At 38.0% G+C, this 27,939-nt stretch overlaps 1 non-coding gene across 1 annotated transcript; it reads left to right on the plus strand.

Annotated features, from left to right (window-relative positions):
• The first annotated feature begins 8,328 nt into the window (after window positions 1-8,328).
• LOC145128004 (small nucleolar RNA R71) lies at window positions 8,329-8,435 on the plus strand. Its single transcript, XR_013716607.1, has one exon. It is a non-coding gene; the product is annotated as a small nucleolar RNA R71 (small nucleolar RNA).
• Window positions 8,436-27,939: the final 19,504 nt, after the last annotated feature.

Below are 27,939 nucleotides of genomic sequence, written 5' to 3' on the forward strand. Positions count from 1 at the left end.
TCAACACCTTATTGTTTGATGTTTTGGTATCTTCAACTTTTTGATTCTTCAGAATTTTGATCTTTCATCTTCATACTTTGATTGGTCCATATATCTTACAACTTTTTGGTAATTTCTCTCTCTTTTTTATAAATAAATCTATTTTTTTTGCTCAATACCTACATGCTTAAGCAAGGGAGCTTAACTTCAACCTTTATTGGTTAGAGGTATTAGTCTAAGTGCAATGACTACATAAGCTCTCCTGGATAGATTTCAAGTATAGGCTACAAAACTTTGTATGCCATATAAACTACCAGATTACCTTTCATATCTCATGGCTTTTCACTAGGACTTAGGAAGCCACAAATATACTATAACATATGTTGGCTCAATTAAACAATTGAGCTCGCATTGGATCATCCCACGCAACACTAGCAACTTAAGTTTTTTTAAAATTATCACTAGATTCGATTTTTAAATTATTATTTCAAATCTATTTTTAACTTTTAAAATTTAAAATTTTAAAATTGTCTAGCAATTTACTTTTTCGACCCCCTACCCCACACTTTTTAGATACAATGGCCTCATTGTATGCATAAAATAATTTAAAAGCAAGAAAAGGGAGAAAAAGGAACAAAATCCATGTGGGTAATAGTGGCGAGATCAATTCTGGACGTATGGATAACTTGAACACCTTCAATACTTGAATGGAACTTGGATCCTCTGAGATATGTGAATGTGCCGGCAAAATGCAAGTCAGAAACTTGAATCTTCAATAAATGAGGTCTTCAAAGCATAGAATCTCAATGTGGGAAAGCATACGCCACATTATAAAACTGGAAGAGAATCTTAAAAATGCCATATGTCCTTACCACAACGTGGTATTATAATTCACGTCGTGTTGTCGATGTAAATCGTATTTGAAATCACTATGGCTTCCAAAATCACAACGTGGAATGAAGGGCCACGTCGTGTAAATTGGTCTTCACAGAACGCAGTTGCATATTAAGTCTTCTATACAAGTGGAATGCAACTGAATATAAACATGTTTTGAGACCCTTCTAATACTCTAGTATTTTCTTGACTCTTCTGTCATCTCTATTTTCTCATGAAATTAACCCCACACTTATTAAAAGTTGTGGACTTCGACTAATAACTTCGAATGACACGAATTTACTCGAATGCTCCTATCTCTCTTATCTCATTACTCTACTCACGATAGCTCACCAAATATACAACATAATACATAAATAGTGGAAAGAAGAAAAATATACATCTCATAGTTGGTTACAAGTTCAAAACAAAGCAAATAAAAACTTAAAAAACAAATCAAAACAAACTAAAACAAAATAAAAACTTAAAAAAGGATAGAATTAATAATCATCTCCGTCCTCTTGCGCTCCACTCGTTCCGACTCCATCCCATTGCCTTGTCTACAATTCCTCCCAAGTTGGAATGTATAGGTAATGAGGCGACATTGTTGGAGGTTGCTCCACATTAGGATGCGTAAATAAGACATCAATAGCTTGATTGTGGTAATTGACACCCCCACGGAGATTGTCCAAATAAGTACCGACCCGACTTTGAAATCGGTCGATTGGTACCCTACCCTTAAATAGTTGAGGTGGTTGTTGTAGTTGGATCCTTTCCCCGCAGGCTCTAACATTTCGCCTTCCCCTTTGTCTTGGTTGTTCCTGTTGTCGACCAATGGGTTACTCAACATCTTCCGGGGGTATTACATATCCCCCACCCGTGTTCACCACCACTCGCAAAACACTCAAGAATTGAACCGTCAAATCATTATCCTTGAAACGTGTAAGATTCCTAATAAAATTAGGACTCAAAATACCATAAGATCTTGCGAGACGAGCGACCAAATGTCCACCCGTAATGGGACTACCAGGCCAAGAACATGCCTCCTTCTTCCCCTAAAATCTTGCAATCATGTAATGTAAATCACAGAAAACTATGGGTGTAATGATGCTCGAAAGATAAAACAAATTTTGTGTGGGCACCTTATCCCCATGACATTTATGGTTGATGGAGAAAGTGATCAGACGATGTAGAAACCGGTAAATAGGAGACTGAATTTGGCCTTCACAACCATCACGAGAATTGTACTCGTGATTTGAAATGCTTCTCCAAAATTATACATCTAGCAATCCCGAGGTAAAGTCCCGAACACAACCTTGTAAGAATAAAATAAAATGGGGTGATTGAGTTTCTTCTTCAGTATAGATCCCATTATCCATGCAAACTCACAAAGGCTACATTCACGGTAAAATTCATGATAAACACCTCCCAAATGGAATGCAAAATCCCGGTTGTACGTTAGGTCGTTAGTCTTTTCTTCAAAATTCACTGTTGCAAAGAAATCAACGAACTATTCCCGATAAACGAGTTCTTGAATAGAAAACAAATTTTGCCACCCGTTGCATCGAAATGTAAAACCCTCTCCAATAAATAATTTCATCGAATGTCTCTCCACTTTCGTGACCATGCCAACCCTGTGTAACCATGCCTAATCGACAAATGGAGCAATTGCAAACTCTCGATTGTACAAGCATCCTAGCCAGTTTGCATAGTTGTTTAGCATTGCTGAAATATTTAGTGGAAATCGATAAAGCGGTTGGATACTCGAGACACGACTGTGTTCCTGCTACTCTGGAATCGCACGCATAGGCCCCATAATACCTGAAAAATAATGAACAACTAGAAAAACAACAAACCACCAAGGAATTAAGCCATTAAGAAAAAACAGAAAACTGTGTCCCCAGTTTTCACGTCGTGGGGTTGAAGTCCATGTTGTGAAATCAGTTCGTGTCGTGATTCTCAGTCGGTCATTCTTAGGTCAAAATGAACTGAAATTGATGGTTGGGGTTTGTCTAATATGCTATTCTAAGACTTTGTAACACACATTCAACCAAAAATTACTAACAAATAGACTCAATTTCGACAGTAAAACTCAAAGAACAAACCCTAAGTTTAAATGCCTAAATCAAGAAGAAATTAGTACAACTAAGGAAAAAGAGATCTTACCAAAGCATGAGATTAAGCACGATTCAAGAAAAAGGTTGAGAAATCCGACAGGAAATAAAATTGTGGGGCTGATGAACGTTTGTGCGTGAGTGGTGTTTGAAAGGGATAGTAAAAAATGAAGTCATCTGAGTTAAAATGCCCCCCCCCCCCCCCGGGAACTTTTGATCCACGTCGTGAAGATATAACTTCACGTCGTGAATTTTAAAACCCTTGCATAATTATCGGGAAATAATTTGTGACCACGACGTGGTGCATAAGACCACTTCGTGATGTCGAGGATTTTTTTCTTGATTTAAAAATCGTTTTTCTTGTAAAAATTTTACCACTCTATAAATTCGAAACCCCACACTTTATTTTTTCAGTAATCTAAAAAAAATCAAGATGATTTTGATTATTATTTATCGTAAAACTAAACTAGAAATTCAAAATCTTAGAATATTCAAAAACGAAAAGAAAAACGCAAACCGAGCTCAGGTTGCCTCCCGAGAAGAGCTTCTTTTTGTTAGATTCATGAGCCAGATTCTGTATCGCCTCACGTTGAATCATTTGGAGTGTCAATCACCAACTGCACCTTATGTTCTTTCCATCTTCTTTTTTATGCTTGCACTCTCTTAAGATATGCCTTCTTAGAATTTTCCTTTTTTAATTTGGAGTCACCTTCTTCCACCTTTCGTTTAATTCCCTTATTTACAACAAATTTGTGTCCTTCTCTTTCTTCACTTTTAGCTCCATAGCTTCATCCTTCTCCTTAACAAAAGTTTGTGGTTTCAGGACTTGGATAACTTCTTCCTCATCACTCGACACCAAATCTTCTTCACTCTCCTCACTCACTAAAGACTTTGGAGCTTTGTAAGCAAAAACTTTGAAAACCATCAGAATCGATGCTCTAGGATTTGTACGCTTAAGTTCTTTAATGGCATAAATATCGTCTTCCATTAATTTCTCCAATCATCAAGCTCATTCTTGTGACAACCCGAAATTTCTATCTTGTACAACCGTTCAATTCCATCAAAGTCAGAATCGTTTCTGCTATCTTTTAGCATTGTTTAGAGTCTGTTTGAGTGTTCTAAGCCTAATACCTTCAAAGTTAGGGTTTAGAAATGAGTTCCTTAAGTTCGTCACTCTTCAAATTGGCCAAACACTCCTTCATGAGGAGTGTACGGCCGCACACTTGGGTGTACGGCCGTACACCCCCCTCCTGGCCGCACACTCTCACATATATATGTGGGACTTAGCCATTTTTAATCACTTTTCACTCCTTCAAGCCAAGAAATCGATTCTCTCACAACTATCATCGGGTTTTTCATCTAGATCTTCAAAATGTAAGTGTTACTTCCTTTGATTAGTTGATTCATTACACTATCTAGTGAAGATCCATGATTTCATCCATGAAATTACTTCGTTTGGTTAGATCTTCAAGAACATCAAGAACACCAAGAACACACACTGGTTCTTGGACCTTAAACACCCTAAAGACTTCTAATTCGTAAGTATCTCTTCCATCTTCTAGTTAGGCTTGAGAATCACTCCTTTTCTACCCTTAAAACATCTTATAATGCATGAGCACAAAGAGTGTACGGCCGTACACCCTTCATGTGGCCGTACACCCCTTGTTTAGTGCATAATTGGCCTAAAATTCATGTTATACTCCAACACAAGGTCAAGAACTCTTAGAGGAAGCTAGATAGAGCCTTATACCACCTTTTTGGACATATTCTTCAAGGAGTGTACGGCCGTACACTCCATGGCCGTACACACCTGACCGTACACACAAGTGGCCATACACCACTTGGCCGTACACACACTTGTGTGGCCGTACACCCATTTTATGGCATCCTTTGTACTTCTAACACTTCAATCTAAGTGTTTCCTAGTTCCTAGGGTGGTTTCCTTTCATAATTAGTTGTATAAACACTAATTATATCCATATATGTATCATTATATGCTTATTAGGATCCGTTTGTGCTCGAGGTTTCACTTGACACTTAGCATCATGTATCGATCTTACATTCGTATCACTCACTATAGGTGAGTTCATACACCTTAACTTATCTTTTAAATGATTTTAAATGCTTTTATGGGGGGGGGAATACAAGTAGAACTATTATAGTTATTATATCAATCACATGTGATTAATAACTATCAAACAAGTGGATTTTCTTATACTTCAAACTGTTTCAACAAACAAACTCTTCAAAACATTTTATAAACTGACATCAAGTCACCTGTTACCATTCAAATGGTTAAAACTCTTTTATATGTTAAACTTTTTATTAAACTCTTTTAAACTTATATATTGTCAAAATCATGTCTATATACATATAGTTATATAAGTAAGGTGGAAAGGACTTAGGACTGATAACTCAGTTTATTTCATGTTCCTTGTTTGGTTGTGAACTTAGGGTATCCGGTTATTTGTCCGAGTGTCGTTTGAATCTTAGTTATATATTATGTATATATGTATCGATATAAAAGTTCTTACATCAGTTCAATACCTTTGGGTAGTAGAGGTGTATAAACATACTCAGTCATTCAAACAACATTACTAGTAAACTATAATAGGTATAGTTTAGAGGTTTACTACTCCTTATTTCTAGTACAATGAAACATACAAGAGTCAGTTCATTCATGAGTCAATACAAACTTACTATTATGAGAAACAGAAAGAACATACTATGATGAGAAACTAAGATAACATACACTACACTATACAAGAGAACATACTATACACTAGAACAGAGAGAACATACAATACACTAGAACATACTATACAAACACTAGAATACTATAACATTAATGTGAGCCACTACTTCATGGCATGGCAATCTACTGCTGTGTCACGTTTTGTAACCAGAGTTTCTTGGAGGGAGAGCGTGAATTTGTGTATAGATCTATACGGGACTGACCGTCCTACACCTTGTTGCTAGCTACAGTGGGACCTGCAAGTCTACGGGTGACGAATGTCATACCATTTCGACGTCTTTGATCGTTGTGTTTTACAGGTCAATCAAGTATGGTTACAATCATATCACATTTTACCTTAATTAACAAACTGGTTTAAGGTAGTTAGTACATTGGTAGTTACTTATACCTAGTACTACAGTACATCTTAAATTTCCCATTGCATTCACATTGTGATCTTCTCACATAATCGGTAATGTAAACTATTTTTGATAATGTTAGTCATACTTGGGAAAGATACTCACTTTTGCAAATAAACAACATACAAAACATTCGGGCCTTGGTAGAAGGCTACTTTTTAGTAGAAAATATAGGATTTTCTAGGAGATACAAACATTTACGACAAGCACTTACAATCATTTACATCAAACATTCACAAACACTTTCATACAAACAATGACACTAAAATACTTATGAACTCACCAGCTTTAATGCTGATCTATGCTTATAAAATAACTTGTATTCTCAGGTCACCAGTAGACAGGTACCGATGACCAGGTTTTGAGAAGATGGAGCTTTCAAGACTCGTCTTTATTTTGATTATTCATTTTTGGTGTCTTATAAACTACAAAACACACTTGTATTAAGATTATATTATTAATGCAATGGATGATGTTGTTGCTTGTTTATTATTATGCATTGTTGTGATATTGTACATGACGTCCTCCGCCCCCGAACGTTTCCGCCGGTCTGGTTTGGGGGTGTGACAATTCTCGCCATCCATATTGAACACTTCATTTCGAGCATAGTCTTCTTTGAATCAATCTTCCACTCCCAAAGTCATATCATCTCTTCATCTCCCACTCGCAATGTGAGTTTAGACTCACGTATGTCTGCCAAGGCTCAAGCGGTATTGAGCAAAGGAAGTCCAAGGATTATTGGGACATTTTTATCTTCTTTCATATCTAAAAGGGCAAAATTATTTGGAAAAACAAATTTTCCAATTTTTACCAATATGTCATCAACTATGCCTCAAGGATAAGTCACTGAAGATTAGCCATGTGAATAGTCATTCTAGTAGCTTTCAAATCTAGAAGAGCAATTTTTTATAGAACGAGTAAGCCATTAAATTAATTCTTGCTCCAGAATCGGCTAAAGCGTAAGTCTTCATGTTATTTCCGAATTCACAAGGAAGTGTAAGGCGTCCAGGATCTCCCATCTTCTTTGGTATTTCTCCCATTATCACCATTAAACTCTGATCACTTAGGACCACCTTGGAAGTCTTCTCTAGTTGTTGGCGAGTGTGGAGTAGGTCTTGAAAAAACTTTGCATATTATGGAACTTGTGCTAAGGACTCAATAAAAGGAGTATTAATAGGAATACCCTTTACTTGCTTCATAAATTTCATATGTTCTTGTTCCAGTGGATGAACTCTTGCTCGAGAAGGAAACGGTACCATAGGGCAAAAAGCTTGAATAGATTGATCTTTCTTTTCAGTCGGTGTCCACGTCGTGGAGATTGAATCTATACTTCGTGATGTTGAGGATTCAGCATAACTTTTCATTTCAACTTTTGACTTCTTTTGTTGTGGTTTGGGCTGAATTGGCTCTACTTCTAAGGCTTCTTGGAACTCAGAAATAGTATCTTCTTCAGTGTCGATCACCATGACATGCGGTTGTGGCTTTTTATTGGTAATTTGTGGAGATAGTCATTTATTAACCAATGTAGTTAATTGACCAAGTTGATCTTCAATGTTTTGGATTGATGCTTGATGATTTCTTAGTAAAGCTTGATGATCTCTCATTAGAACTTTTTGGTCTCTTATTGTTGCATCGGTCTCTTCATGACGTTTTTCCGAAGCCTCCATGAATCTGGATAGCATGGACTCTAAATCAACTTTCTTTTCAAGTTGTATTTGCTCCTTTTGATAAAAGCCTCATCCAGTTTGCATAAATCTTTCTTCCTTTTGCTTTTTATATTCATCAAAAGAAACCATTCTTTCTTTGGTTTCCTCCAATCTTCATCGTATTTGTCTCCACTTGAGTAACATACTTGAGCTTTCTTATTCCCACTATCGTTGAAATGGCAATCTTTTGTTAAATGTGGACCATTGCACCTTTCACAACCCACACGAATAGCATGTATGGATTGGTACATCTTTGTCATTCTTCGGTCCATATTATTCAACATAACTAACACAACTGCCATGTCCTTAGAAGTATCACTCCCTATTCCCTTAGCTTCATCATTTCAAGGGTTTTGATACTCACGCAAATTCTTAAAAACTCTTCTATTAGCTCCTTGATTTCAGCGACATTTTTCTTCGTCAAAGGTCCTTGAGAATCAAGGAGTTGCCTTGTCATCACATTTACCCCATCATAAAAGATTGATACTTCTTGTTGTACATTAAGATCATTTTGGGTGCAATTTCGAAGTAATCCCTTATAACGCTCCCATGCTTCATAAAGTGATTCGCCCAGTTGTTGCTCAAAGTTAGCTATTACCTTCTTGAGTTTAGACACTTTTGATGGTGGGAAAAATTGCTCTAAGAATTGTTCACGCATTTGTACCCATGTAGTAATGGCACCGGGTGGAAGTGCCTTCAACCAATCCTTAGCAGCTCCTTTAAAAGTGATTGGAAGCATTCATAATAACACTGTCTACGTGGAAAATTTCGAATGTTGAAGTAATCGGCGATGTCATTAACTTCATCAAGGTCTTTGTAAGCATCCTCATGATATTTCCCGGAAAATGGAACGTCCTTAAGTGCGGAAAGAATATGTCCTTTAAGCTCGAATGTGGTGGTTGCAGGAATCGCAAGTTGCACTAAACCGGGACCGGTGTCCTCTCGGATTCTCTTTTTGTATGTTTCCATCAAAATGTCGGCAATGTCCGCCATTTTCTCTTTTGGCTCGTCTTCGGGTTCGCTCTCTTCTTTTTCTAATTCGAGTTCAGAATCGCATTGAAGGGTCCAGTTAATGGTTTGGTCTAGGCTTTCATTGTAATAGTTCATTTTGAGTCTTTAGTGTGTTTTGGTGAGTTGTTTAGCAGTTTACGGCCATAGAGTGAGTTTACGGCCGTAAGCCTGTTTACGGCCGTAAACCCTGTTTCCGGCCCAAGTCAACTATATATAGAGAAGTTGTAGGTCATTGTGTAGTTGTTGATGCCATAGAGTTCACGGCCAGTATATCGAGTTGTACCAGACGTTTTCAGTAATAAACGTGTGCAAGCTTGATTGATCAATTTCTCTTCTTCTTCTACTCTTATTCTGATTGCTTGTGATTGTTTGATTGCTTGATCATTGGTAAAGATCCGTTTTAGGACCTTACAATTGGTATCAGAGCAAAACCGGTGTCAAAGCTTCATTCAATCGAGTTTTCGGCTGTTTAAACTGATATTATTCACTGTTCGAGAGCGGTTTTGGTGTTTTCGTTGTTAAAGGGATTAAATCTACTCCAAAAACGCATTTTCGAAGAACTTATGGGAGTTTACTGCCAAGAGATTACGGCCGTAAACCCAGTTTGCGACCGTAAACTCAAGAACATTCATCAACCGTAAACAGTGTTCTTGGACCGTAAACATAGCATCTTCAATAACCGTAAACTAATCTTCAAAAATCGTAAACACTTAGACCGTAAACACCCTAGCCGTAAACACCCGACCGTAAACACAGTTTACGGCCGTAAAAATATTAACCGTAAACTCTTTTCTGATATTATTTTGCTTTAATTTCTGATGGATTCTCAAAGTCAAACACATTTTCATGAACTGGATACTGTCATGGGTACAACCACACGTATTCCAAGACTGATGTCTGCAGATGGTTTTCCTGAATGGAAATACCGGATTGAAAAGTACATTAAGATGAAAGACTTCAAAGTCTAGAGAAGCATCATCAAAGGTCCTGTCAGAATTACTATGACAGTTGGAGGACAAGTGATTGACAAAGCTGTTGAGAACTACACAGATGAAGAATTTGAGAAAGTTGAAGAACAGGAAAGGGCTTTAGCCACTCTGACCATGGCATTATCTCCAGATATAGCTCAAGTTTTCAGAGAGTATGCTTCACCTAAAGATCTGTGGGAAGCTTTGATTGAGGTATATGAAGAAAATGCAGACATGAAGGAAAGTCGCCAGGACATGTTGCGACAGAAATTCAATATGTTCAACTACATTCTTAGAGAAACTCTGGAGGCACAGCTGCAACGATTCACAACTCTTACTACTGATATGAACATATCTGGGATCTACTTGACCAAGTCCGAGATAAACAAAAACCTACTGAATGCTCTTCCAAGGTCATGGGACATGAATGTTGTTGTGATTAAGAAGACCAAGGATCTGAATCGCCTCACTCTTGCTGAAACAATGGCAATCATCAAAGCTTGTGATATTGATGATAAACAGCGAGAGATTAACCATGTGAATTCATATTCGACTGCAAACCTCGAAATTTCCTCTAACAATGCTCTTTCATCAATCATCTCTTCTCCAAGTCAGGGGTTTGCTGTTCAACAACCTCAAATTCAAACCTACACTACTGCGTCATCTATGCCTCACCCTCAAAGCCAGCCATTCGTCACTCCACAAGCTGTTCCCTCCCCAAATGTTCCAGTTGTAGCCTCTTCCTCAAACACAAAGGAGAGTGATGAAAATATTGCTCTAGCTACAGGACTTGTTAACTGCTATAATACCTTTGTAGCTGGAGAGCTTCCACCTCAGTTGTCATTTGCTGATCTGGATCAGATTCATCCAGAAGATGTGGAAGAGATGGATATCACGTGGCCAATTGCTATGGCAGTGTTCAGGGCGAAGCAGTTTGCTAAGAAGATAGGGAAAAATAACTGGGGAATGAATGCTGATAAGAAGGTCGGGTTCAACAAGGGAATGTTGCGATGTTTCAACTGTCACGAGCCGGGTCATTTTGCTCGTGAGTGCCCGAAACCGGATCAAAGGATGAACAATAACAGGACAATGGTTGCGGTGGGAAACAATCGTGGAGGTGCTGCGGTCAATGGTGAGACTGCTATGGTTGCTCAGTCATTTGACTGGGAGGACCAGATTCAGGCTCTGAATATTTCAGGACCTGAAAATGCTCACCTACCCCAAATAAATGATGATGCTCCCCTAAAGAATGATGCAGCTGATCCTGAAGCAGAGATGATGGACCTGCAGTTTGCAATGATGGTATCTTGTACTTCCGAGCCCAAGAAACGCGAGGTAAGTTTACCTACTTGTTCTCAGGCATGTAATGATTATGTTAAAATTCTTCATGACGAAATAGCATTATTACGTAGAGAAGTAGAGGATCTTAGATATGAGGGCTATCAACTTACAAAAGGACAAACACCCTTAAAGGCCCAGTTAGAAACAAAAATTAAGGACTTTAAAAGAATTCAGGAAGCCTATAGTGAAAAATGTGAATACTATGATTATGTCAAGAGACAGAATGATGAGTTAATTACTGAGCTTGATACATTAAAGAGACAATTTGAAACTGCAAATTTTGATTTTAGAAAATTTGATGGATCAAGCGAGGTAGTTGCCAACATGATTGATCATTGCATGCAGTTCAAACGAAACCAGCAAAAGGGTTTAGGATACGATAGTGTACCTCCTCCTTTTAATCACACATATCAGTATCAACCCTTGTCTAAAGATGAGATTGCCAACGAACCATTCATGGTTTATGGCAAGCCATCTGGTTTCGTTTCAGGAGGATTTATTAATGTTGAAAGTACTAATGTTTCTACTTCCCCTGCAGATCAATCCTTAAATCAGGCAAAGCAAGAAGTTGGAGAATCTGTTTCTGATAATAAAACTGACTCTGATTCTGATGTTTTTATTTCAAATGAAAAATCTTTTGCTTCTGATGACAATGTTTTTTGTGATGCTTCCACATCTGCTCCTGTTGAATTTAATTTCTTTGAAATGTTTGATGAATTTTTTGCTAATCCTGATGTTTGTGCTTCAAATGAAAACACACCAATTCCACAAGTCACACCATCTGATGCACCCTCACTTATCTCACAACTTGTTCCTCATCCATCTTCTTGTGAGAAGAGTAAGAGTGTCAATCAAGAAAATAAATATGAGAAATGTAGTACCAGTTCCATTAATAATAAACAGATTTGTTTTAATTGTGGTATTGGTGGACATATAGCTAGGAATTGTCAAAATAGGATGTTTGTAAACTATATGTCGCCAAGAGGAGAGAACGAATCTAGAGGAAGGTCTTTAATTAGAAAGTCCTCAAGAACTCGCTCTCGGGATGATGATTGGAAGGATGATCGAAGAAGAAAAAGGGTTGTTTTTCAAAAGAATAAAAAGGTTTTTCATAACAAAGTTCCAAACAGTTTGCCAAAACCGAACAAGGCTCCGCCAAGATCGGTTTCGTCAAAGAGTAGTTTTGGATCTTCAACCACTTCTAGTAGAACATCCAGAGGCTCAGTGCAAACTAATAAGAAACATATTTCAAAACCACCTGAGACTGTTAGAAAACCTAAATATCATTGGATGCCCAAATCAATTTCCAATCAATCATCATCATCCTTTAAAATGATTAGAAATGAGGATTCCAAATTGAAAACTTTAAAAGATAAATCAGAGAAAGTGAAAAGGCAACCCAGGACAGTGATGACCTGGGTTCCCAAATCTAAATGATCCCGCTCATTTTGCAGGGACAGTTGCGGAGGAATGTCGCCTGTCCTTGGTACTTCGACAGTGGCTGCTCCCGGCATATGACATGAGACATCTCCCAATTGAGCGACATTCAATCTTTTAACGGGGGATATGTTTCCTTTGCGGGCAAAGATGGTGGCAAGATCACTCAGAGAGGAACCGTTACCAATGGAGTGCTAAGTTTCGAGAATGTCAACTTTGCTCCCGAGTTAAAGCACAGCTTGTTGAGTGTTTCCCAAATTTGTGACAAAGACTATTCTACCCATTTCACAGACAAAGAGTGTATGATTCTCAAGCCAGGCATTGTCATCCCGGAAGAGTGGATTCTTGTCAAATCTAAGTGGGATGGGAATGCTTATATTATCGATATGAATAGCAACATTCCTGAACAAGTCACTTGCCTCTTTTTGAAGGTCTTAGAACAAAATGCAATGCTGTGGCATCGACGACTTGGTCATGCTAACGCTAAAAACCTAAATCGTCTTGCAAAGAATGAGATGGTCTGAGGCCTGCCTGTCAGAGACTTTATTACATTTGAAAAGTGTGTGTCGTGTGCCCAGGGAAAACATCATAGAAAACCACACCTGCCAAAACAGGTTAACTCAATCAGTCAGGTGCTCCAATTATTGCATATGGACTTATTTGGTCCGGTCACCGTCCTGAGCATCAACAGAAATTCGTATTGTCTAGTTGTGATCGATGATTTCTCTCATTTTACGTGGGTCTTCTTCTTATCCAACAAAGCCAGGGTTGTTGATATGATAAAGAAGTTCATTGTGATGATTGAGAACCAAACCAATAACCGGGTGAAGGCGCTTCGTAGTGATAATGGAACAGAATTCAAGAATGCAGTTCTTGATCATTTTTGTGCAGAAAAGGGAATCGTGCGTCAATACAGCTCTGTTCACACGCCTCAACAAAATGGTGTTGTTGAGAGGAGAAATAGAACATTAAAAGACGCTGCAAGGACGATGCTGTGTGATTCCAAGTTGCATGTTTTCTTTTGGGCTGAGGCGATTAACACTGCTTGCTACGTGCAGAATCGTGTTTTAATCAATAAAGCTCAGATGAAGACGCCGTACGAGATTCTCTATGGTCACAAGCCTTTATTCAGTCATTTCAGTGTATTTGGCTGCCCTTGCACCCTTCTTCACTTGGAATCCAACCCGAAGTTCAATGCCAAAGTCGATGATTGTTATTTCATAGGGTATGCTGCGCGCACCGCGTATAGGGTTTACAACAAGAAGACGAAGCAGATTGTAGAATCCTTCGACGTGCGTTGGTTGGAGGAGAATGAAACGGACGCTCGAGTGGGTCCTGATTGGTTATTGGATTACACATCGCTTTTCAAATCCTTAAATGTGTCTTCAGATGGTTCATGTGGGTCCTCCTCTGGTTCGAAGATTGTTTCTGAAGACGAAGACGAAGAAGTTGTTTACAGACCACCAATGGTACCGCTTGAGGGGGAGTCATCTACTCCACTTGAGGGGGAGTCATCTGCTCCACCTGAGGGGGAGTCATCTGTTCGACTTGGTAGTCCAGAGTCTCCAGTTCGAAATGGTACTCCTGATGTTGATCCTACACCTCTTACCCCAATTGAAAGAGAGTTCATGTCTAGAGATGCTTCCGCTGTCACTCCAACTTTTATGGAACTACTCTTTCATGAAGAAATTGCTAATGAGTTTGTAGCAGATTCATCTAATGCGGATCAATTAGCAAATGATGGACGTTTCAACATTCACACTCTTCCCGTTTCACTCAATGATATCAGCCAAGACATACCTTCAAGAATTCAACGTGATCATCCGATCGAAAACATCATTGGTCAGCTAGGCGATGGAGTTAAAACCAGAAGTCAGAGTGGAGATGTCAATGCGTGTCTCTATTCTTGCTTTATCTCTCAAATCGAGCCCAAGAATGTTGAAATGGCTTTGAATGAGCCCAGTTGGGTAGATGTTATGCATGAAGAGCTTAATCAATTTGAGAAGCTCGGGATTTGGAAATTGGTTGAGTTACCAAAGGGCAAAAGGTCTCTTGACACACGCTGGGTCTATCGAAAGAAGCAAGATGATTCTGGTGTTATAGTACGCAATAAAGCAAGGTTGGTGGTTCGCGGGTTTCGACAAGTAGAGGGTCTTGATTATACTGAGGTTTATGCTCCAGTGGCTCGCTTGGAGGCTATTCGTATCTTCCTTGCATATGCTTCCTACATGAACTTCACGGTCTACCAAATGGATGTCAAGACAGCCTTCTTGTATGGCAAGGTGAAGGAATAAATCTACGTTGATCAACCCCCTGGGTTCGTTAACTCAAAGTTTCCTAATCATGTCTACAAGTTGGACAAGGCGTTGTATGGGTTACATCAAGCTCCTCGAGCGTGGTATGCGACTCTCACAAAGCACTTGCTCGAGCATGGATACTCTCGTGGCACTATCGATCAAACTTTATTCATCAAGCATGTTGGTAATGATCAGATTCTAGTCCAAATCTACGTTGACAACATTATCTTCGGGTCTACCAGTCCATAGCTATGCAAAGAGTTTGATGGCGTGATGAAAAAGCGGTTTGAGATGAGTTCATTGGGAGAAATGACCCTGTTTCTGGGGCTTCAGGTCAAACAAAATTCAACCGGAATCCTGCTCCATCAAGCTAAGTATGTGGAGGATATTCTTGAGAAGTTCGGGTTTCAAGACGCAAAACCTGCCTCGACGCCGATGGCCGAAAGACCTCTTCTGAATCCAGATACTGATGGCGAATCCGTAGATCAGACACACTACAGATCGATGATCGGATCGTTAATGTATCTTACTGCAAGCCGTCCCGACATCATGTTTGCAGTTTGTCAATGTGCACGTTATCAGGCTAATCCTAAAGTTTCACATCTTATTGCTGTCAAAAGGATTTTTCGGTATATCAAAGGAAGCCCAAAATTGGGTCTTTGGTATCCGAAAAATTCTGAATTTGATTTATATGCTTTTGCTGACAGTAATTATGGAGGCTGTGAGCTTGACAGGAAATCTACATCAGGAGGGTGTCAATTCCTTGGAGATAGGCTAGTGTCTTGGCAGTGCAAGAAACAACATACCGTCTCAACTTCAACAGCAGAAGCGGAATACGTTGCTGCATCTGTTTGTTGCTCTCAAGTTATCTGGATCCAACATCAGTTGTTGGATTACGGTTTGAATTATCTAGAAACCCTAATTTATTGTGATAATGAGGCTGCGATTCAAATTGCTAAAAATCCTGTCCAACATTCCAAAACCAAGCACATTGATATCAAAATTCATTTTATAAGAGACTGTTATGAGGGCTCGCTCATCCGGCTGGAACAGGTTCCCACTGCTAATAATGTGGCGGATCTATCCACCAAGCCCTTTAACAAAGCTCGATTCAATGTGCTTGTGGGATTTTTGAAAATGATTCGTTTTGAGGATTAAATTTTTGTTATAGCTTAGGTTAGTTTAAATTTGCGCATTTTAGTGATTTCATTCTCACCCATGCACAAATTTAGGGGGAGAAATAAAAAAAACCAAACAAAAAAATTGAAAATTTTAAAAATCCAAAAATATTTTGTTTCTGTTTTATTTTTTTTTCAGAAAACATTCAAAAATCCAAAAACATTAAAAAATCAGAAAATCAAAAATTGTTGCTAACAGCTTTGCTTGTAGGTGTTGTGACGGGAAGTGATATTATCAAGTGATAACAGGCAATCTGAGTCTGCGTAACGTACCAAAAATTAAATTGTCTACGCTCTGTGTTTGATGCGCTAGTAGACACGAAATAATCTAGATGGACTTGACTAGGCAGATCTGAACTTAAGGAATTCATAGACTTGACAAATCTTGAACTAGTTAAATCCGTTTAGTCTGACAATACGACGCTTGGATAGGTTGAGCAGGGAGATATACATGGGAATCTACTGGTACACAGTATATGCATCATTCTTTTTCTCAATCCCTCTAAAACTTCAGTTAGTCATATGCTTCACCCTCTGCGTGATTGGAATAGATCCGACCTGGGTGTATAACATATGCATTCTAAATCTATCTTCTCTCTTAATGATTGTCTGCTCACCCGATGTAAGGAGTATTCTGGAAGTCCCTGATTACTGGAGCATATCAGGAAGCGGGAAACATGTTCTAGTACAATTAAAATTGAACATTTACAGATTGTCTGTAGATCTCGCTGCTCAATTTAGGTGGACAACAATATCCCTGGTCGTCGTTAGCTAAATGGTCCCTAGGAAATTTATCAAGAATAAAGGATCAAAATGTCTTGTCCTTCTTAGCTTGTCCAAATTTATTATAAAATTTTCGTGTTTAAGTGGACCACAATACCGGCGATCGACCAGGCAAAGACATGAAGATAAAGGTACCGACAAGTGGATTAAGGTTGTCTAACAACTTTGATCCCAGTGTCACAAAAATTATTTTCAGTAATTTTTTAGATAAATTTTAATCTGCACTTATTTTATCTCAATCTTATTTTTTATTTTATTTTTATTTTATTTTTATATTTGTCAAAATTTAAAATTTTTTTAATTCGTAAATTTTAGAAATTATTTTATTTTTATTTTTATTTTATTTTATTTTATTTTATTTTTAAAATCCTCAAAAGTTTTATTTTTGAAAATTACTTGGGATTTGGACTGTGCCTTATACTGTGTGGGAGACAGGTAAATTTGAATAGGGTATAAAAGGTGGAGGTTACAGCCGGAAACCCTTCCCACCTCATTTTCCATCTTTCCGGCCGTAAACCCTCTCATACTCTCTCTCCTCTCGAAAAAAAATTCTCGTGTTTTTGCAAAATCGTTCCGTTCACCTCAAAGGTATGCTAAAAACGACCATGGGAATGCAATTTGTTCATCGATTCGACTGATTTTGGGGGTTTAGTCAAAGTTTTACTGTTCGTCGGCGTTTACGGCCGAAGCTTACGGCCTATGAGTTTACGGCCGTAAACTCTGTTTACGGCCAGGAGCTTACGGCCATGGGTTTACAGCCGTAAACCCAATTTGGACCGTAAACCCCCTTTTGACCACTGTTGACCGTAAACTCCAAATTTTTGGTCAAAGATAATTTTTTTTAAGCCAAAATTAAATTGATTAATTAAGAAAACTTAAAACCTTAATTGCTCAAATACTCTTGTTTTCTTACTTGGCTTGTTTTAGTGCAGATCAATGGCAAGTTTGAAGTTTGCTGATATGGATAACTTGGCTATTGTATTGGCTGATCCTCATGCAGTTCATGGAGAATTCAAATCGATGATCCACAGACTGAGAGAATGTTGCTTGGCCTCTGCCATTACTGTGAACCCAGTGGTCTATCAGAGAATCATCAGGGAGTTCTGGCAGACTGCAAAGATAACAAGAGATGACGATGGTGCAGTTACTGTCAATGCTATGGTGAAGGGTTGCAACATAGTGATTACTGAGCAATTTTTCAGAGAGGCACTAATGATTGATGATCAAACTGATTTTCCTACAGAGATCGGGATTGAAGATGTGCAGAAGATTCTCAAGAAGATGGGGTACGAAGGCGTCTTTCCTCCCACTGTGAAGAAGCTTCTGCCTCCATACTGGAGATTCTTAGCTCATGTCTTTGTGAGCTGTATCTCGGGCAGAAGATCAGGTGCTGATGAAATCTCTCTTAGGAACACTGGGGCAATTGTTTCACTAGCTGCAGGGATCGATTTCAACTTCTCTAAGTTCATATTGGATGAGTTCGTAGTGAATATCAATGCTATAAACCAGGATACTTTCTTGATGTATCCTAGGTTCATCCAGTTGTTCATCGACATTCAATTCCCGGAGATGGTCAAAGAGGGAGAACCCCTAGATATGAAGTCGTTAGGTCCCCACACTGTTGGCCTCATTAAGCAGAATCGCAAGGGCAAGGTCGTCTTCCAAGGACTGCATCCTCTTGTGAAATTCGGAAGATTTGCGGAGCTAAATGAATCTTCCGAGTCTCATGGAACGTCTGACAAAGTACCTTCTGAGCCCACTTTTTCTGAGAGAGTCATTTCGGAAGATGATGTCATCACAGTATCGGATCATGCTGAAGAAGAAGATCCTCTAGCTCCTAATGCACAAGTAGCTGAGGAACATGATCTGACATCTGTTCAGGTCCAAAGTGATTATAATGAGGGGTCTTCAAAAAGCGGAACGGATACTGATTTGTCTGAAGACCTTGATATTATTGGGTTCAATAAGGATGAAATTCCTTTAAATTTTGGTAGCAATGAAGACTTCATAACTGGTGAAAACCTCAACACGCTATTTGACAATATCGATGAAGTTGCTCATCCAGCAACGGAGATAAGGGAGACTGAAGACGTTCTTGAAGCCACGCCTCCTTCTACCAATCCAGTGGCGGAAATAGCAATTCCCATGGTGACAGTATCAGGGATTCCTCTCCTTGATGTTGTTTCACCTACATCAGAGCCACTGGAGAGTGATCGCACAACAACGCAAGCCTTTCAACCTCCCATGAAGAGAAGAAGACTTGACCCTAGACAGGGAGTTCTTGATTCTGATGTACTTCTAGGCCTTTCAACTCCACCAACAACCACTCCTGCTATCGTCTCATCAGAACCTTTTAGTGAAGGTCCTAGCATCTTTCATGAAGCTGGTGGCTCTTCTTTTCCCACAGGATTCTCTCCTCCCAGGCCCGATCATGACGCTGCTTCTGTGAGGCTAGCCATGCATCTGGCTGAAGAACAATTTTCAACGCCTCCCTCATGTGGTAAAGGAATATCTATTGGGGATGGCAGATCTGGAGAAGTGAATCCTACAATCCTTGGACTTCAGAAGGAGATCAGTGTGCTGAATCAGAAAAATATAGATCTTGATATCAGGGTTGCAGACCTTCAGACTGAAAAAACCAAGCTCAATATTCAAGTTGTTGATCTTCTTGAAGACAAAGCTCTGAAGACGAAGCAGATCACTGATCTTCAGACGCATTTTGGTTTGTTGACCGCCAGCTACTATGACCTGAAGAAGAAGCTGGAAGAAGAACTTGGTGACAAATTCAAGTCATCTGTCGATGAGCCAAGGATGTATATTCCAAATCAAGATGCTCCCATAGTTCCACCACCTACAAGAACAACCAATATTGTCGATCGTTTTGACAAAGAACCAGCACAGGCTCCGAATGTTGTGGCGTTGAAACGTGCTAAATTGGCTAAGTCTGCTGAGAAGGGTTAGTTTTTGTTTAAAGGGAGCTCGGATCAAAATGCTCCTGGGAATCAACCCAACATCACCTTTACAGATCTTGGAGAGAATCGCTTCAGGGACGTATATGGTGATAGGTCAGGGATCATCTCATGAGGATTCCACGACACTCTAAATATGTGGATCGTGAGAAGGAAGAGTGGTAATACCGAACTATACAAAGATGCTCATGACTTCCACTCTTGGACGAGGGTTGATTTACAGAGTTATCTAAGGCTCCTTTTGCAAATCCTTCCAATGAACCCAAGGCGACACATTTCAAGTTATTTTTGGAAAATCAAGTGGCAAAGGGCTTTCCCTTTATGAAGACTGCAGAGTCGATTATCAAGATATACCCAAGTGTCATTGATCCCAAAACCAATCAACCTCTTCGGTCTGTGATGTGGCCCGCTACTGATCAAGTAAAGCAGATTCCTATCCTTCAGAACCATCCAGATGGATCTCTAAAGTCCATGCAATACTGGGTGTTTGATGAAACTACAGCTTCTGTTGTCATCAAGCTTGAAGATGGTTGCATCCGCTTGTATAATAAGAGAGATTTGTTGCAGTTCGGAAAATGGGATATACATCAGCTTTCTCATCATCAGATCAAGGTCGCTGAAGACCTTTTTGAGTCTGCTGCTAAGGAGTACACTGCCATGGTTGCTGATATTATTCGAAAAGAAATGTGGTATGGAGCTATAGGAAAGTCAGATGTGCTGGTGGTTGATAAAGACTAAGTCCATGCTAGCACCAAACCAAGGGGGAGATTGAAGGGTCCAGTTAATGGTTTGGTCTAGGCTTTGTAATAGTTCATTTTGAGTCTTTAGTGTGTTTTGGTGAGTTGTTTAGCAGTTTACGGCCATAGAGTGAGTTTACGGCCGTAAACCCTGTTTCCGGCCCAAGTCAACTATATATAGAGAAGTTGTAGGTCATTATGTAGTTGTTGATTCCACAGAGTTCACGGCCAGTATATCGAGTTATACCAGACGTTTTCAGTAATAAACGTGTGCAAGCTTGATTGATCGATTTCTCTTCTTCTTCTACTCTTATTCTAATTGCTTGTGATTGTTTGATTGCTTGATCATTGGTAAAGATCCATTTTAGGACCTTACACGTATTCAGATTCTTGTGTATTAGGATTCTGCTCAAAGCTTTCAACCTTGCTTTCGTCCTTAGAAGGATTTCTTGACTCTCCTACGTTCTTCCCTTTCTTTTTACCAAAAACCGATTTAAGATCTTTGAATGGTGATTTCTTTGGTAGGTTGGTTTCTCCTATGTTCTTATCCACCTTTTTACGAAGGGCTGACTCTGGATCTTCAAGCGGTGGTATCAAAGGTGTGTTGGATCCACGGGTCATGTACTACTGCAAGAAAAACAAAAATAAAAACATAAAAATGAACAAAAAGTAATTAAAAATTCCTACTGAACGATTACCACGACGTGGTAATATTCACCACGTCGTGTTGCAGAAAAACTAAATAGAAGCTAAAAACGAAATAAAACGTAAATCAACCTAATTCACATCATGAACTTAAGGTTCACGTCGTGAGTTCAGTAATTCAGAAAAAAAAACTAATGCTAAAAATTAACTTTTTGTAGGTTTAACCCCACAAAAATATTCGATTAACCTAAAGAAATTAAATCTAATACTAACTAGCCGTTCCCCGGCAGCGACGCCAAAAACTTGATGTGTAATTATTATACCTACTAGCTTTACCAACTATCTAACTTAACTATTACGACTTAAGGCAGTGGATCTTATCGAACACAAGGAACAGATTTAATTAACTAATTTAACTACTAAAAATTAAGCTAAAAATAAGCAAAGTTTAATTGGTTTTTAGCTGATTTTGCAAGTTCAGACAAACTTAATCTCTTAACTAACAAATTCAATCAATTGCAAAAAAACTTCTGTTTAGTTCGAATCCACTTCTTCTCTATGGTTAGCTACTAAGTATGGTTTATTAATGTTGGTTCTCTAATTTTATGTTATTAGAAATTCAAGTCCACATTTACTAATGTTTTCTCTAATTCATGTAAAACTATGTATGGTCATACACTAGCAAACACAAAATCAGATATATGATGTAGACAAGCTATGTAAGATTAATCCAAATAAACACAATTTTAGTCACACTTTATGTTCTCTAGCACAGCTAAATCAGTTACTTTAATTACTTATCTAAGATAGGGTCGATTTTTTCTCTAGAAATTTAATGGTCACTAAACTAAAAGGTAATAAGTTCATGCAAATTAATGTTCACTACGCTACACAGAACCTGAATTCAAGCAATCAAAGTATCAAATATTAACATGCTAGGTTAGGATAATCTAACACGAGCTCATAACCAATGATTAAAATCCATAAATTAATTTACTAAACCGTAGAGTTTAAGCTTTATCTAGCTAAACAGAAGCTACTAAATTAAGCTACTCATGGCTGAAATTATGAACACACATCCAATAATGAAAGGCGTAATAAAAGTGTACCAAACTAAGATGATGAATATAATCTTCAATCTCTTGATCTTCAAATAAATCTCCTTCAATGAATGTTAGATCTCGGTTTTTCTGAACAATTCTTCTCCAGAAATCTCTCTGAAAAATCCTCCAAGCCTCCTAAAATCGTGAAAGTGAATGATATATATAGTTTTGGGAATATTCGCTCTCCACGATGTGAACAGGGATTTCAGGTCGTGATTTGAGATGAATCCTTATCAGGCAAGGACTCTAACTTCCTGTCCACTTATCTTCTAGAACACTTACTACACGTCGTGTAAATGATTGCGACGTTCCGATTTGGGCTTTTCGCAAGAATTTTTCTTCTATTAATTCTTCAATCCTCCAAAGTTCCACTTCTTGTCAACAATGGTCCTTATTCTTCAAGATTGTTCCTTTTGGCTGCAAAATATAATTTAATCTCATAAGTATCATATATCTTTGCAAATAACCAAAATAATAATAAAAATGCATTAAAATATTGCCTAAAATGTGTATAAATATGACAATATCATTTATGCTTAAGGAACCCTCAGTATGTCCAGATCTAAAAGGCTAAACTCCATAAACGACCTTAGCTCACAAGAACCAACAAAAAGGGACCAAAATAGCTAAAAACAAGCCAATGAGTAGATTTATAAAATGAGTTGACAAGTTATGGACTTTATACCTTAAAAGCAATGAAATGGAGATGCTAAAGTTGAATCTCTAAGCTCCTCTCTGAAGGATGAGTCTTCAATCTTCTCCTTCCTCTTCGAGATGCACAAAACACACTCAAAATGCTTCACAGGAGCTCAAAAGCACCACACAAAGGCTAAGGGACAAAATTAGGGTTTGAGGATGTGGTGGCTAGTCTAAAACGTGAAAGAAGTGGGTTAATCTTGCTTAAATAAGGCACAAACCCTAAAAATTAGGGTTTACCCCTGGCCAGCGTACGCCCAACATAACCCACGTACGCCAAGCATACGTGGTCGATGGCCACGACCAATCTTCAGCTAGTACGCCAAGCGTACTCTATAGTACGCCCTGCGTACTAGACAAAAGGACCAAAATAGCAATGCTTTATAAATAAGAAGGGTTACATATGAACATACCAAATTCAAGTGCTACAATTCTCCCCAACTTGATTCAGACTTCGTCCTCGAAGTCCGCTGCTCCAAAAAACTCCGAATAGTGCTCTTCATCTCCTCTTCCGACTCCCAAGTCCACTTCGAGCCCTTGCGATGTTGCCATTACACCTTCACCAACCCAACAACCTTGTTCCTCAAGGTTTTCTTCTTCTGATCAATAATCGCCACTAGTCTCTCAATATAATTCACGCTGTCGTCCACCTAAATATCCTCCAACGGTACCACTGCGGAATCATCCACTAAGCACTTCCGCAGCTGAGAGACATGGAACGTGCTGTGTGTTGGAGCATGGAAATGCTCTACAAATTATGAGTGATAGTTAGGTTATTTTATTCCCTTTATTGTATTGTTTGGTTTCTCTCTCCTTATAAATAGAGAAAGATGGTCATGTATTATTATAAGTAAGAGTGCACACAATGTAGTTCCTAGTGAGAGAGAGTGTGGTGGGATCTCTCCCACCAAAGGAGAGTTATCTATCGCAACCCATGTTCTTTATGTAATATTTTATTTCTCTCTTTCTAGTAAAATCATGGAATTACTCATCCCTTTTATGTTCTTCATATTTTATCGATAAATCTCAAGATGTTCTTATTATTCTACACAAACTGATCGTCAAAATCGGCTTAAACAATTGGTATCAGAGTCGTACCTCTAAGGTTCAAGTGACTATTTCACTTCAAGATAAGGTGTAAAAACAGATATCTGGACCTTAGAGGCTAGATGAACACGTAAAGCCTTCAACTTTCTCTTCATGTATGGCCCTTTGGACCTTAAAAGGCCAAAATGGTAGACTAAAGGTTGCATGGGGCTTCTATGGCCATAAATTTTGCACCTTTATGCCATGAAAGCCCTTAAAGACCTTAGATTTGACAGGGTATTCACTTGGTACGTCCATTTGTTGGATTAGGTGTCTAAGTCCATAACTATAATTGGTATGTACTTGACCTGATAGTAGCATGGTCCTTTTGGGTTGCCTTCACCATAACAATTTGATAGGATGGATATTTGAGAAAGAGGTTATTTGTGATTTATTAATATATTATAAGAATAATATATTAATTGAGAAATCATATTATTTAATTAGTATTGATCAAAGAATTAATTTCGAATTATTTTAGTGATCAAAAGAGACTAATTAAATTAACGGGGACTGATTAGGTAAATCGGTAGTACTTATAGTTTGGGTTAATGATCCATATTGATTAGTGATGGACGAAATCTATGTGAGGGTCCATGAAGATTCCGTCTAAGGGTCTATCATAAGGATTATTGGATTGCTTAAGGCCTAAGCAAGTGAATTAGGGTTTCCACAATTAAAACCCTAAGAAAGAAACCCTCGCCGATTTTAGTGCTTCCTAACCTCTCTCTCTCTCTCTCTCTCTCATAATCCTCCATTGCGTGTTGGTGTTTGTGACTTGCTAGAGGTATCGCATTTGAGGTACTAAGCTCTCAAAGATTGAAGATTACTAGCTACAAGAAAAAGGTATTCATCTAACTTAGTTTCATGTTATAATTTTCGTAAATTGGATGCTAGTTAGGGTTCATGCTTTGGATGATTAATATTGCATGTATAATATGAGAAAACCTAGATCCAGAGCATTAGGGTTGTATGTGAACCATAGGAATGTTGTAGTGCTCAAAACTCATCACCATTTCCCAAGGATCAAGATATTTAGACCAAAACCCCAATAAAAGTGTTAAGAAAGAGATCTAAGCAATTTTTTTGGCAAGTTTGAGACTTGCTTACCATAAAGTAACGAGGATGGGGTGAAGTTTTTGGATCTACAAACTCCTTCTTGAGTGCTCATGCTTCTTCTTCTTCCACAAGCTTTAAACACACAAAACTCTTTCAAGGATGGCTCACAAACTCACACAATTCTTTAGGGTTTCGACATTTAGGGTTTGGGACTTGGACGCTGTAAATGAGGTCAGCCTATGGAGGTTAAGGTGTTTAAATAGGGTGCAAAACCCTGAAAATTAGGGTTTCATTCTGCCAGTCCTACTCGTCGAGTAGACTTTACAACTCGTGTCCAATTCCATTCCTACTCGATGAGTTTGGGACCTCCAACTCGTTGAGTTTCTATACAAAAGTGAATAAAATTTTCAATTAAGTACATACCAGGAACCGGGCGTTACATTTTAAATTCAAAGTACACTCCTTGAACACTTATGTTGCATTAATATTTCCAACTCACATGTAGACTTTTCAAGCATATCCCATTGTAGAAACATTTCCATATTCCCATATGACAATCAATTTTGACAAAGAATCATCTCAATCGAAAATGTGTCACTATGCTCCTTCCCTTTTAATATCATACTTCTAATTATCCACAAGCAACCAGTCTTCGATAAAACCTCAGAATGTTCTTGACAGTTGTTTAACAACTTTAGTCACACAAAATTCTTATCTTTTTCACACAAGGGTAAAGGAATTTTGCAAAATTAGAATAAGTAAATATTATATCATATGTGATCGATCCTATATCTGAAGCATATGGGACTCGACTCAATATGTCCTATCCAAGGATTTGATATCTGTTCAATCTCTTGCTTTCTATATATTGAATCTCCTATGGTGAAACATTTCAACATGCTATTCATATATGTCTTTCACTAATATCCATCAAACCATTTGATCTAAACCTTTAGACTCAAAACGAAGTATGAGTGCCCTCTCCTTTAAGTCTACTATAGTGAAACATTTTCAACACTTTGCGATTAGCAAAAACAGAGAAATTGTTTCCTACGAACAGTATTGCCAACATGTAATACTAGCATAACAATTATGCTCCCACTTCACCTATAAATTAATTGGACCTCTTGAAATCAATACCCTTTAACTTTCTTACAGAAGTGCAAATTTCAGTTATGTGATGCTTCAATAAGTCTCCAACCAGACTTCTTTAGATTATATACCTTATTTTGATAAAGTATATGTGTGTATGTGTTTAAACACTTTCAATATTGATGGATATATCTCTTGAAAGTTCACTAGTTCCTTGTCATTCCTCACAATTTGAAATATGAAGAGGAATACTATAATCATACTGTGAATTTGAAAATGCAATTTACACAACCAATATCCATATAGATCTTTAAAATTTAATAGCAAAAGTATTTCCTCATAATCATTTTCATGAATTAGAGTGAAACCTTTACCACCTAGATGTCAAAGTGCATACGTTCATATCCATATGGGTCTTTCATTTCCAACCTATAGTCATAAGACTAGGTTTAGCACCAACCAAGTTCAAACTTAGTTTTCCTTCATGGACTTAACTTTGCTATTCTAAATTTCTTTCCTTCTAACAGCACAAGGGCCTACCAGTGCTTTCATGTTGTTAGCAGCATACCCATATTGATCAGTGTACCTTCACTTACCAACATGTTTTTCTTTAGTAGTTAAATGAAAAACATAAAACTCCAAAACATTGCCAACTTAACTGAAATTACATAAAAATGATAATGTGTCAACTGAAACACGACATGGTTTTTTCAACTTCAGGTCACGTGCTAGTGATAACTAAAAGGATTATTATATGTTGACTCTTATAACTCTCAAAGATCAATACAACTCCAACTGACTTCTCGAAATATAAGTTTCTTTCTCAAGGAACATTCCTTGATGATCTAAAACAAAAGTTTGTGCAGATTCCCATCAAGAAAACACTTCATAGAATTGGACTCAGTATATATTTTGTTTCTCAATCAACAAAACATCACAACTCCAATTTATAAATGTGCTAGAGTAAGAAAAGTATTATTACTCCACTTATTTTGAGGTGTTATAAACCTTCTTAGTTTTAAATGAGTTTCAAGATACGATTTGCAGTTACTAGAGCACAACTCTAAAACTTGATTGGAACAAAACATGACTCGTCTTTTGATCGAACCATTTCCAACAATGTTCGATTCCTCTTCTTAGTCATACAATTGCACTAAGATTTTCTTTGAGGCTTAATTGTGACACAATTCTACAATTACCAAGATGATCAAAAATAAGATGCCAAAGTACTCTCCATCCCTTTTAGATTGGAGAATCTTTTATCTTTCTACCAGATGGATTCCTCTATTCATTATGTTACTCTTTGAATCTTTTCAAAATTATTAGAATTAAGTTTAACCTTATAAAAAACCATATTTACTGAAGCATCAGTAAATCATGACGAATAGACTTATCATCCCTTGTGGTAGATCTAAAGAGTCCATGTCAAGATATACTAGTATTTTTCAAAGACACATGCAGAACGCTCTTCGAGGCCTTGAAGGTTTCTGCACTGTATACGTTGATGACATCATGATCTTCAGCAAAAATGAACAAGAACACTATGTTCATGTCACACAGGTTCTCAGAACTATTTTAAAATATGGAATAATACTTTCAAAAAAAGAAAGCTCATCTTTTCAAAACAAAAATCAATTTTTTGGGTTTAGAAATAAATGAAGGTACTCATTGTCCTCAAAAGCATATTCTTGAACATTTACATGACTTTCCAA

Source organism: Lactuca virosa, chromosome 7, assembly GCF_052849685.1.
Source record: "Lactuca virosa cultivar CGN04683 chromosome 7, Lactuca_virosa_CGN04683_v6, whole genome shotgun sequence".
In the NCBI taxonomy this organism is placed as follows: domain Eukaryota; kingdom Viridiplantae; phylum Streptophyta; class Magnoliopsida; order Asterales; family Asteraceae; genus Lactuca; species Lactuca virosa.